This window comes from Arachis ipaensis, chromosome B9, assembly GCF_059453495.1.
Source record: "Arachis ipaensis isolate K30076 ecotype BB chromosome B9, ASM5945349v1, whole genome shotgun sequence".
NCBI lineage: Eukaryota > Viridiplantae > Streptophyta > Magnoliopsida > Fabales > Fabaceae > Arachis > Arachis ipaensis.
Window position 1 is genome coordinate 131,318,067 of NC_142444.1, and position 12,660 is coordinate 131,330,726.

Below are 12,660 nucleotides of genomic sequence, written 5' to 3' on the forward strand. Positions count from 1 at the left end.
GTGACCATAGCTTGCTTCATACCAACAATCTCCGTGGGATTCGACCCTTACTCACGTAAGGTATTACTTGGACGACCCAGTGCACTTGCTGGTTAGTTATGCGAAGTTGTGAAGATATGTTTAGACCATGGCTTTGTGCATCCGTTTTTGGTGCCATCGCCAGGGAATCAATTTCGAACAATAATTCACAACCTGAGTAACAATTTCGCATACCAAGTTTTTGGCGCCGTTGCCGGGGATTGTTCGAGTTTGGACAACTGACGGTTCATCTTGTTGCTCAGATAGGGTAACTTTTTTTTCGTTTTCTTTTCAAAAAGTTTTCAAAAAAAAAATTTTTCAAAAAGCTTTCAAAAAATTTCTCCTTTGTTTTCGAAAAAAAAAATTTTTCAAAAATATATTTTCCTTCAGAATTTTTAAGAATGAATTCTAGTGTTTCATGAAGCATGCTAAAGCCTGGCTGGCTGTAAAGCCATGTCTAAATTCCTTTAGACTGAGGTTTTGGCTTAAAATTGAATGAATTACACTCATATGTTTACTAAAGCTTGGCTGGCTATTAAGCCATGCCTGACCCTTTGATTGGAGCTTTAGATTAAAGAGCATAAGATTCCTGGAATTCATATTAAAAATTTTGGAATCCTTATTTTTCTTTTTTTTCAAAATGATTTTCGAAAAAAATTAAAAGAAAAAAATACAAAAAAAAAATTCATAAAATCATAAAAAATCAAAAATATTTTGTGTTTCTTGTTTGAGTCATGTGTCATGTTATAAGTTTGGTGTCAATTGCATGTGCATCTTGCATTTTTCGAAAAAAATCATGCATTCATAGTGTTCTTCATGATCTTCAAGTTGTTCTTGGTAAGTCTTCTTGTTTGATCTTTGCATTTGCATGTTTTGTGTCTTTTCTTGTTTTTCATATGCATTCTTGAATTCTTAGTGTCTAAGCATTAAAGAATTCTAAGTTTGGTGTCTTGCATGTTTTCTTTGCATTAAAAATTTTCTAAAAATATGTTCTTGATGTTCATCATGATCTTCATAGTGTTCTTGGTGTTCATCTTGATATTCATAGCATTCTTGCATGCATCACATGTTTTGATCTAAAATTCTCATGCATTGCATCATTTTCATGTTTCTCTCTCTCATCATTAAAAATTCAAAAATCAAAAAAATATCTTTCCCTTTTTCTCTCTTAAAATTTCAAAAATTAGATTTGACTTTTTCAAAATTTTTTAAAAATCTAGTTGTTTTTATGAGTCAAATCAAATTTTCATTTTAAAAATCTCATCTTTTTCAAAATCTTTTTCAAAAATCAAATATTTTTTCAATTTTTTAGTTATTTTCGAAAATTTCAAAAATATTTTTCAAAAACCTTTTTTCTTAATTTTACTTCATATTTTCGAAAATAACATCATCAATTAATGTTTTGATTCAAAAATTTCAAGTTTGTTACTTACTTGTTAAGAAAGATTCAAACTTTAAGTTCTAGAATCATATCTTGTGATTTCTTGTGAATTAAGTCATTAATTGTGATTTTAAAAATCAAATCTTTTTCAAAACTAATTTCAATAATATCTTTTCAAAAATATCTTCTTATCTTATCTCTTTCAAAAATTTGATTTCAAAATATCTTTTCTAACTTCCTAACTTCTTATCTTTTCAAAATTTGTTTCAACTAACTAACTAACTTTTTGTTTGTTTCTTACCTTTTTCAAAACCACCTAACTAACTCTCTCTCTCTAATTTTCGAAAATATCTTCCCTCTTTTTCAAAATTTCTTTTTAATTAACTAATTATTTTAATTTTTTTTATTTTAAATTTTCGAAAAATTACTAACTCTTTTTCAAAAATCATTTATTTATTTATTTATTATTCACTAACATCTCTTCCTCACCAAAAATCTGAACTCCCTCTCTCTCTCTGAGTTCAGATTTTCTTCTTCTTTTCCTCTACTCACACAGGGACCTCTATACTGTGGTATAAAGGATCCCTATTATTATTATTATTATTATTATTATTATTATTTTTTCTGTGCCCTCTTCTTTGTCATATGAGCAGGAGCAAAGACAAGAATATTCTTGTTGAAGCAGATCCAGAACCTGAAAGGACTCTGAAAAGGAAACTAAGAGAAGCTAAATTACAACAATCCAGAGACAACCTTACAGAAATTTTTGAACAGGAAGAGGAGATGGTAGCCGAAAATAATAATAATGCAAGGAGGATGCTTGGTGACTTCACTGCACCTAATTCCAATTTACATGAAAGAAGCATCTCCATTCCTGCTATTGGAGCAAACAATTTTGAGCTGAAACCTCAGCTAGTTTCTCTGATGCAGCAGAACTGCAAGTTTTATGGACTTCCATCTGAAGATCCTTTTCAGTTCTTAACTAAATTCTTGCAGATCTATGATACTGTTAAGACTAATGGAGTAGATTCTGAAGTCTACAGGCTCATGCTTTTTCCTTTTGCTGTAAGAGACATACCTAGAGTGTGGTTGGACTCTCAACCCAAAGACAGCCTGAACTCTTGGGATAAGCTGGTCATGGCTTTCTTAGCCATGTTCTTTCCTCCTCAAAAGCTGAGCAAGCTTAGAGTGGATGTTCAGACCTTCAGACAGAAGGAAGGTGAATCCCTCTATGAAGCTTGGGAAAGATACAAGCAGCTGACCAAAAAGTGTCCTTCTGACATGCTTTCAGAATGGACCATCCTGGATATATTCTATGATGGTTTATCTGAGCTATCAAAGATGTCATTGGATACTTCTGCAGGTGAATCCATTCACCTAAAGAAAACGCCTGCAGAAGCTCAAGAACTCATTGACATGGTTGCTAATAGCCAGTTCATGTACACTTCTGAGAGGAATCCCGTGAGTAATGGGACGCCTATGAAGAAGGGAGTTCTTGAAATTGATACTCTGAATGCCATATTGGCTCAGAACAAAATATTGACTCAGCAAGTCAATATGATTTCTCAGAGTCTGAATGGAATGCAAGCTGCATCCAACGGTACTCAAGAGGCATCTTCTGAAGAAGAAGCTTATGATCCTGAAAACCCTGCAATAGCAGAGGTAAATTATATGGGTGAACCTTATGGAAACACCTATAACCCATCATGGAGAAATCATCCAAATTTCTCATGGAAGGATCAAAAGCCTCAACAAGGCTTCAATAATGGTGGAAGAAACAGGTTTACCAATAGTAAACCTTTTCCATCATCCACTCAGCAACTGACAGAGAACTCTGAACAAAATACCTCTAATTTAGCAAACTTAGTCTCTGATCTGACCAAGGCCACTGCAAGTTTCATGAATGAAACAAGGTCTTCCATTAGAAATTTGGAAGTACAAGTGGGCCAGCTGAGTAAAAGGATCACTGAAATCCCTCCTAGTACTCTCCTAAGCAATACAGAAGAAAATCCAAAAGGAGAGTGCAATGCCATTGAATTAATCACCATGGCTGAACCTGTAAGGGAAGGAGAGGACGTGAATCCCAAGGAGGAAGACCTCCTGGGACGTCCAGTGATCAATAAGGAGTTTCCCTCTGAGGAACCAAAGGAGTCTAAGACTCATCTAGAGACCATAGAGATTCCATTGAACCTCCTTATGCCATTCATGAGCTCTGATGAGTATTCCTCTTCTGAAGAGAATGAGGATGTTACTGAAGAGCAAGCTGCCAAGTTTCTTGGTACAATCATGAAGCTGAATGCCAAATTATTTGGCATTGAGACTTGGGAAGATGAACCTCCCTTGTTCACCAATGAACTAAGTGATCTGGATCAACTGACATTGCCTCAGAAGAAACAGGATCCTGGAAAGTTCTTAATACCTTGTACCATAGGCACCATGATCTTTAAGGCTCTGTGTGACCTTGGTTCAGGAATAAACCTCATGCCCCTCTCTGTAATAGAGAAACTGGGAATCTTTGGGGTGTAAGCCACTAAAATCTCATTAGAGATGGCAGACAATTCAAGAAAACAGGCTTATAGACAAGTAGAGGACGTGTTAGTAAGGGTTGAAGGCCTTTACATCCCTACTGATTTCATAGTCCTGGATACTGGAAAGGAAGAGGATGAATCCATCATCCTAGGAAGACCTTTCCTAGCCACAGCAAGAGCTGTGATTGATGTGGACAGAGGAGAATTGATCTTTCAAATAAATGAGGACAACCTTGTGTTTACAACTCAAGGATCTCTCTCTACATCCATGGAGAGGAAGCATAAAAAGCTTCTCTCAAAGCAGAGTCAACCAAAGCCCCCACAGTCAAACTCTAAGTTTGGTGTTGGGAGGCCACAACCAAACTCTAAGTTTGGTGTTGAACTCCCATATCCAAACTCTAAGTTTGGTGTTGGAGAGTCTCAACAATGCTCTGAACATCTGTGAGGCTCCATGAGAGCCCACTGTCAAGCTATTGACATTAAAGAAGCGCTTGTTGGGAGGCAATCCAATGTTTATTTATCTAATTTTCATTGTTTTTCATGTTTTATTAGGTTCATGATCATGTGGAGTCACAAAATAAATATAAAAAATTGAAAACGGAATCAAAAACAGCAGAAGAAAAATCACACCCTGGAGGAAGCACCTGCCTGGCGTTCAACGCCAGAACAGAGCATGGTTCTGGCGCTGAACGCCCAAAATGGGCAGTGTCTGGGCGTTGAACGCCCAAAATGGGCATCATCTGGGCGCTGAACGCCAGAATTGCACCCTGGAGAGGAGCTGGCGTTGAACGCCCAGAACAAGCATGGTTCTGGCGTTCAACGCCAAAAATGGGCAACAAATGGGCGTTGAACGCCCAAAATGGGCACCAACCTGGCGCTGAACGCCTAGAGTTGTGTGCAAGGGCATTTTACATGCCTAATTTGGTGCAAGGTTGTAAATCCTTGAACACCTCAGGATCTGTGGACCCCACAGGATCATCTCAGGATCTGTGGACCCCACAGAATCCCCACCTACCTCCACTCACTCTCTTCTCCCTTCTCAATCATCCTCCATTCCCAATAAACACTCTTCCCCAAAACCCTTCACCTATCACCTCCATCTCTCTTCCCTATTAACCCTTCACCACTCACATCCACCCACTCTTCCCCATAAACCTACCCAATAAACTCCACCTACTTTCAAAATTCAAATCAATTTCCCACCCAAACCCACCCATATGGCCGAACATTAACCCCCCTCCCTTACCTATATAAAGCCTTCCATTCTTCCTCATTTTCACACAACACAACCCTCTCTTCTCTTCTTGGCCGAAACACACCTCCCCCCTCTTCTCCATCTTTTCTTCTTCTTCTTCATCTAATTCTTTATTTTCTTGCTCGAGGGCGAGCAATATTCTAAGTTTGGTGTGGTAAAAGTATAAGCTTTTTGTTTTTCCATTACCATTGATGGCCCCTAAGATCGGAGAATCCTCTAGAAAAGGAAAAGGGAAGACAAAAGCTTCCACCTCCGAGTCATGGGAGATGGAAAGATTCATCTCCAAAGCTCATCAAGACCACTTCTATGATGTTGTGGCCAAGAAGAAGGTGATCCCTGAGGTCCCTTTCAAACTCAAGAGAAATGAGTATCCGGAGATCCAACATGAAATTCAAAGAAGAGGTTGGGAAGTTCTAACAAATCCCATCCAACAAGTCGGCATCCTAATGGTTCAAGAGTTCTATGCCAATGCATGGATCACCAAGAACCATGATCAAAGTAAGAACCCGGATCCAAAGAACTATGTTACAATGGTTCAGGGGAAATACTTGGATTTTAGTCCGGAGAATGTGAGGTTGGCGTTTAGCTTGCCTATGATGCAAGGAGATGAATGCCCCTACACTAGAAGGGTCAACTTTAATCAAAGGTTGGACCAAGTCCTCATGGACATATGTGTGGAAGGAGCTCAATGGAAGATTGACTCCAAAGGCAAGCCGATTCAACTGAGAAGACTGGACCTCAAGCCTGTGGCTAGAGGATGGCTGGAGTTCATCCAACGCTCCATCATTCCCACTAGCAACCGATCTGAAGTTACTGTGGATCGGGCCATCATGATCCATAGCATCATGATTGGAGAGGAAGTAGAAGTTCATGAAGTTATCTCCCTTGAACTCTACAAAATAGCCGAAAAGCCCTCCCCTGGGGCAAGGCTAGCTTTTCCTCATCTTATTTGCCATCTATGTTACTCAATTGGAGCTTTCATAGAAGGAGACATTCACATTGAGGAAGAGAAGCCCATCACTAAGAAAAAGATGGAGCAAGCAAGAGAGCCCATTCATGGAGCTCAAGAGGCGCAGGAAGCTCATCACCATGAGATCCCGAAAATGCCTCAAATGCATTTTTCTCCACAAAACTATTGGGAGCAAATCAACACTTCCCTAGGAGAATTAAGTTCCAACATGGGACAATTAAGGGTGGAACATCAAGAGCACTCCATCATCCTTCATGAAATAAGAGAAGATCAAAAAGCAATGAGGGAGGAGCAACAAAGACAAGGAAGAGACATAGAATAGCTCAAGGACATCATTGGTTCCTCAAGAAGGAAACGCCACCATCACTAAGGTGGATTCATTCCTTGTTCTTATTTCTTATGTTTTTCGTTTTCTATGTTATGTGCTTATCTATATTTGTGTCTTCATTACATGATCATTAGTAGTTAGTAACTTTGTCTTAAAGTTAAAAATGTCCTATGAATCCATCACCTCTCTTAAATGAAAAATGTTTTAATTCAAAAGAACAAGAAGTACATGAGTTTTGAATTTATCCTTGAACTTAGCTTAATTATATTGATGTGGTGACAATGCTTCCTGTTTTCTGAATGAATGCTTGAACAGTGCATATGTCTTTTGAAGTTGTTGTTTAAGAATGTTAAATATGTTGGTTCTTGAAAGAATGATGACAAGGAGACATGTTATTTGATAATCTGAAAAATCATAAAAATGATTCTTGAAGCAAGAAAAAGCAGCAAAGAACAAAGCTTGCAGAAAAAAAAAATAGGCGAAAAAAAAATAGAAAGAAAAAGCAAGCAGAAAAAGCCAAAAGCTCTTAAAACCAAGAGGCAAGAGCAAAAAGCCAATAACCCTTAAAACCAAAAGGCAAGGGCAAATAAAAAGGATCCCAAGGCTTTGAGCATCAGTGGATATGAGGGCCTAAAGGAATAAAACCCTGGTCTAAGCGGCTAAACCAAGCTGTCCCTAACCATGTGCTTATGGCGTGTAGGTGTCAAGTGAAAACTTGAGACTGAGCGGTTAAAGTCAAGGTCCAAAGCAAAAAAAAGAGTGTGCTTAAGAACCCTGGACACCTCTAATTGGGGACTTTAGCAAAGCTGAATCACAATCTGAAAAGGTTTACCCAATTATGTGTCTGTGGCATTTATGTATCCGGTGGTAATACTGGAAAACAAAGTGCTTAGGGCCACGGCCAAGACTCATAAAGAAGCTGTGTTCAAGAATCATCATACTGAACTAGGAGAATCAATAACACTATCTGAACTCTGAGTTCCTATAGATGCCAATCATTCTAAACTTCAATGGATAAAGTGAGATGCCAAAACTATTCAAGAGGCAAAAAGCTATAAGTCTCGCTCATTTGATTGGAGCTATGTTTCATTGATAGTTTGGAATTTATAGTATATTCTCTTCTTTTATCCTATTTGATTTTCAGTTACTTGGGGACAAGCAACAATTTAAGTTTGGTGTTGTGATGAGCGGATAATTTATACGCTTTTTGGCATTGTTTTTAGTATGTTTTTAGTAGGATCTAGTTACTTTTAAGGATGTTTTCATTAGTTTTTATGTTAAATTCACATTTCTGGACTTTACTATGAGTTTGTGTGTTTTTCTGTGATTTTAGGTATTTTCTGGCTGAAATTGAGGGACTTGAGCAAAAATCAGATTCAGAGGTTGAAGAAGGACTACTGATGCTGTTGGATTCTGACCTCCCTGCACTCAAAATAGATTTTCTGGAGCTACAGAACTCAAAATGACGCGCTTCTAATTGCGTTAGAAAGTAGACATCCAGGGCTTTTCAGAAATATATAATAGTCCATACTTTGCCCAAGTTTAGATGACGCAAACTGGCGTTCAACGCCAGCTCTCTGCCCAATTCTGGCGTCCAGCGCCAGAAACAAGCTGTAAAGTGGAGTTCAACGCCCAAACTGGCACAAAAGCTGGCGTTCAACTCCAAGAATGACCTCTCCACGTGTAGACACTAAGCTCAGCCCAAGCACACACCAAGTGGGCCCCAGAAGTGGATTTATGCATCAATTACTTACTTCTGTAAACCCTAGTAGCTAGTTTATTATAAATAGAACTTTTTACTATTGTATTAGATATCTTTTGATCATTTTTAGATCTCTAGACCTCCATGGGAGGATGGCCATTCGGCCATGCTTACCCTCTATTCACTTATGTATTTTTAACGGTAGAGTTTCTACACTCGATAGATTAAGGTGTGGAGCTCTGCTGTTCCTCAAAGATTAATGCAAAGTACTACTGTTTTCTATTCAATTCATCTTGTTTCGCTTCTAAGATATTCATTCGCACTTCAACCTGAATGTGATGAACGTGACAATCATCATCATTCCCTATGAACGCGTGCCTAACAACCACTTCCGTTCTACATTAGATTGAATGAGTATCTCTTAGATCTCTTAATCAGAATCTTCGTGGTATAAGCTAGATTGATGGCGGCATTCATGAGAGTCCGAAAAGTCTAAACCTTGTCCGTGGTATTCCGAGTAGGACTCTGGAATTGAATGACTGTGACGAACTCCAAACTCGCGAGTGCTGGGCGTAGTGACAGACGCAAAAGGATAGTAAATTCTATTCCAGTATGATCGAGAACCTCCAAGATGATTAGCCATGCAGTGACAGCGCATCGGACCATTTTCACAGAGAGGAATAGGATGCAACCAACGACAAGGGTGATGCCTCCAGACGATTAGCCGTGCTGTGACAGAGCATTTGGACCATTTTTCCGAGAGGATTGAAAGTAGCCATTGGCACCGGTGACATCCTTACACAAAGCCAGCCATAGAAAGGAGTAAGACTGATTGGATGAAGACAGCAGGAAAGCAGAGGTTCAGAGGAATGAATGCATCTCCATACGCTTATCTGAAATTCTCACCAATGATTTACATAAGTATTTCTATCCTTATTTTAGTATTAATTTCAAAAACTACATAACTATTTTATATCCGCCTGAGTGAGATTTACAAGGTGACCATAGCTTGCTTCATACCAACAATCTCTGTGGGATTCGACCCTTACTCACGTAAGGTATTACTTGGACGACCCAGTGCACTTGCTGGTTAGTTATGCGAAGTTGTGAAGATATGTTTAGACCATGGCTTTGTGCATCCGTTTTTGGTGCCATCGCCAGGGAATCAATTTTGAACAATAATTCACAACCTGAGTAACAATTTCGCATACCACAAGATTTTCAAGTTATTTCTACGGCTTACATCCCAGCACTCGTCAAAACAAAATCCAGAAAGAAAACAAAGGAAGCAAAAACGCAAAGGACCACACTTCTACAGTTTACCAGCAAAAAACACTACTTCTACAGTATATCAGAAATGTCAAAAAAGACCAAGCAACAAAGGCGCAAACTTTCTTTTGAAATCAAGCAAAAAATCATCAGCCAAGGCACAAACAGAAATAGCGGCAACATGCAAAAGAAAAAGATTCGCACCAAAAAACAAAAAAATTCCAGAGCATGCAACAAGTCAAGCATGATAAAAAACGGAAAGATCCAAACTTTCTCCAAAAAGAATATCAAAAGGAAAACCCCATCGCAAAGACAAAAACAAACGAGGAAAATACGAAATGAGACTAACCTGAAGACGGAAGAAGCTGCGAGGAAGAGTGGAAGCGCAGAGACAAAAACTGCCCAAAAAAAACGCCAAGCGACGAAAGTAGAAGCGCAAGCGAAAGACAGAAAGCGAGAGAGTGAAAGAAGAAATGTGAAGAAGTTACGAAAAGGGCGAAGGAGAGAAACCATTTTCCTGAGTGAAAAATTCAAAAAATAGAGAAGTTAAGGGAAACGGGGCAATTAAATGCCAATTAAATGCGGATATTAAAACCGCTTGCATTCCCAAAACAGCGCCGATATAAAGCGCGCGCTTTTAGAGGAAAAACGTTCTACATTCAAAAGCTTCTACAAAGGAATCGACAAAATGCTTGAGTTCGGCTTCATTAGAGAAGGACCGAAGTCAAGAACTCGACCTCAAAAAGAAGACCGAGCTCAAAGCAGGGGCACTGTTCATACCCTGGGTCGAACTGTCTGACCCGGGACGATTGGTGGCAAAACGACTGACCTCTTCAGGTCCAACTATCCGACCTCTTCTTAAAGAGATCGGCCAAATCGACAGGAGAGCCCAGGAAAAGGCCCAAATGTAGGAACAAGACCCAAATCCAAAGGCAGTTCGAGCCTACAGAGATAAAGGCGGTTCCCTTAAAGATAAGCTGACTTCACTCAAGATAAAGATAAGATAAGATAAGATAACTAACTTATCTTATCAGAAAGGTCAGCCCACACTACTATAAATACACTGGAGCACCCAGGTATAACTCATACTCTGATTCTACATAAAAAACCTGTCTAATACCCGTGCTAACTTAAGCATCGGAGTTCCTTGCAGGTACCCCCCACCCTCTGGTGGCCAAGGATCAGCAGCGCAGCAAATCCAACAAGTCGGACACAACAGCTCCGGCCGCCACCAGCCAGCCGGACACGTTATCTCCGACCGGTACCAAAGATCTCATCCGAGATCGACCTCCAGTTTCAGGTAACCCTCGGAACACTTCCCTTCTTCAATCTAATGAAGAAAGAGATAGGCTTCGAATGGACTCCAACTTGCAAGGAAGCCTTCAACCACTTCAAGAGGATTTTATCGAAACCACCGGTGATCAGGAAGTTGAAGGAAGGAGAAACCTTATACCTCTATCTACTCGTGACAGAGGAGGCTATGGCGGCTATTTTGATTTGGGAGGAAGACAAACTCCAGCAACTAGTGTACTTCATTAGCAAGGTGTTCCAAGGGGCGAAGCTAAGGTACACCAAGCTAGAAAAGTTAGGCTATGCCCTGTTAATCTCCTCTTGAAGGTTAAGACAGTATTTCCAGGGGCACTCGATCACTTTAAGAACCGACCAAGCCATCAGACAAATCTTACAAAAACCCGACCTGGTGGGCCGTATAATGACATGGGCAATAGAGCTGTCCCAGTATGATATTCGGTATGAACCTCGACACGCAATTAAGGCACAAGCAATGGTAGATTTTTTGTGGAGGTAACAGGGGATTCTTTCGGGAACGCGAACGCGCGGTGGAAGCTCCATATTGACGGAGCGTCCAACTAGGCTTTTGGGGGAGCTGGGATCATTTTAGAAAGCTCGGAAGAAATGATCTACGAGCAACCAATCAAATTTGAGTTTCTGGTCTCAAACAATTAAGTGGAGTATGAGGCCTTGATAGGAGGCCTAACCTTAGCCAGAAAAGTCAGAGCAACAAAACTCGAAGTCAACAAAGACTCACAGGTCATGACTTCTCTGGTGAACGGAACCTACCAGGCCAGGGATCCTTTATTACAAAAATACTTGGAGAGAACAAAAAGATTATATGAGGGTTTTGAAGAAGTGGTGGTCTAGCATGTAACCAGGGAGAGAAACAATATGGCTGACCTCCTATCAAAACTAGTGAGCACCAAACCTGGTGCAGGAAACCGATCCCTAATCCAAGGCTTAGTGAAGTAGCCATCGGTGACCCTCTGCGTGACCCAAGTCCCAGACCCCCCTTCATGGATAAACCTGATTAAACGCTACCTCGAAGAAGGGACGCTCCCAAGAAGGCCAAGGTGATAAAAAGAGAAGCTGCTAAGTACGTAGTACTACAAGGGCAGCTGTACAAACGAGGACTTAGCCAACCCTTATTGAAGTGCCTGCGTCCCGACCAGACAGACTACGTTCTAACCGAAGTCCATGAAGGGTATTGTGGCCACCTCATTGGAGGGAAGGCGTTAGCCAAGAAGCTTGTCAGAGCAGGATATTATTGGCCCTCTATGATGATAGACACTCAGGAGTTCTTGAGAAAGTGCAGGAAATGTCAATAGAATGCGAATGTTTATAAGGCCCCAGTAGGAGAGCTAAGATCCATGTCAGCCTCCCAGCCTTTTTCCCAGTAGATAGTCAACCTCTTGGGGCCTTTCTGAGTAGCCCCAGGGTAGCTTAAGTACCTCATTGTGGCTATCGATTACTACACAAAGTGGGTGAAGGCAGAGCCGTTAGCTAGCATTTCCTTAGCAAATTGTCGAAAGTTCCTCTGGAGACAAGTAATCGCCAGGTTCAGGATCCCAGAGATCGTGGTCTCAAACAATAGAACGCAGTTTTCTGACAAGAAATTTGGGAAGTTCTTAGCTGGTCTGGGAATCAAGTAGAAGTTTTCCTCAGTGGAACATCTCCTAGAGTAACGGTCAAGCTGAGGCGGCGAACAAAATCATATTTAATAGGTTGAAGAAGCGCCTTGACCAGTGAAAGGGCTCTTGGGCAGACGAGCTAGCCTCCGTGCTTTGGTCTTATAGAATAATACCACAATCTTCCATAGGGGAAACGCCATTCCGGCTTACCTATGGTGTGGATGCGTTCATTGGTGTGGAACTGAGATTCCCACAGCTTAACCGGCAAGTGCACCGGGTCATCCA

General features: G+C 40.3%; 1 non-coding gene across 1 annotated transcript; it reads right to left on the minus strand.

Annotated features, from left to right (window-relative positions):
• Positions 1-2,578: 2,578 nt before the first annotated feature.
• LOC148546343 (small nucleolar RNA R71) lies at positions 2,579-2,686 on the minus strand. The gene has a single exon (XR_015901636.1). It is a non-coding gene; the product is annotated as a small nucleolar RNA R71 (small nucleolar RNA).
• Positions 2,687-12,660: the final 9,974 nt, after the last annotated feature.